We start from the raw sequence: 1,199 nt of genomic DNA on the forward strand, positions 1-1,199 counted from the left end.
GGTTCAAACCACCAAACTTTTGGTTAGACAAGTGCCACCCAGGGACTCTTGCCTACTCAGCTGCCACTCAGATACCAAGACTGGCTCAGGATGAGCTCAGCTCTTTAGCCTGTGCGTTGCCAGGGGGAATCCCAGGGAGTGGGTTGTGGGGGCCAAAAGCAAGAACACAGGGCAGGCCATGCACATAGCTTGATTTCTAACTTTTATGTATTTAGACATACGACATGTAGGCCTCCATTTGTATTCTTGTCTAGGCTGTGTTAGTGTTACAGGAAGGTTCTAGATTCCGGTTCAGGAATGGCAAATATATGGCAAACCCAGACCATGGCAGACATCAGTAATAGATCACAGCACTCTTTCTCCTTGAGCCCAGATGGGGGTCTCAGAATTCCTTCTCCTCTATACTCAGGGAGCTACCACTAATCACTTACCGTGAGCTCAGGAGGTACAAGGGGATTTCCTTCCCGTTCTAGAACTTTCTACATGGTAGGCTGCTCTGAGCCCCACAGCATTCATCAAGAGGCCTCATTCTCGCCCAGAAATTTTTTTCCCCTTGTTAAAAAGAAATTGCTTTTACCAGGTGTTTGGAGAAAGTAGATAAACATGGGTCAATGCTGTCTTCCATGCTCCTCAGAAAGTTCTGATGTTATGAGGAGAAAAGGAAAAGTTAATAAAATAATTCCCTGTTTGGGGAGAAATTACTTATATTGAAAACATTTTTAAAAGCTCACTCACTCTTCCCACTGAGAGATTAACATTTTGCACTAAAGCCCCAACACTTGCTGACTCCCAGGACTTATCGGCAGAACAGAAAATCCTGACGGTACTTATTGTTTAGATGGTTTATTTTCTTTTTCCATGTGGCTCTCTCTTGCTTCCTCCTTTGAGTCTTTCTTTCTCTGTCTCTGCCTCTGTCTCTCTCTCCGTCTCATTCGTTATCTCTCTGCTCCATACGTGTATTTGTCTGTCTCCATGTCAAGCCCTGTCTCTACTTCTGTCTCTCTCTTCCTCAGTCTCTCTCTCTTGGTGGGAATCTATCTCTTCGAGTATTTGTTGTTTTCTTTCTTCTGTGTTTCTTTTCTTTCTTTTTATTTTATTGTTGTATTTCAAGCGAGAGTTTACAATTCAAGTTAGTCTCTCATACAAAAATTTATACATACATTGTTATACTGTGACAGCACACTCCTCCTTTCCACCCC

This window comes from Trichechus manatus, unplaced genomic scaffold, assembly GCF_000243295.1.
Source record: "Trichechus manatus latirostris isolate Lorelei unplaced genomic scaffold, TriManLat1.0 scaffold00061, whole genome shotgun sequence".
NCBI classification, from domain to species: domain Eukaryota; kingdom Metazoa; phylum Chordata; class Mammalia; order Sirenia; family Trichechidae; genus Trichechus; species Trichechus manatus.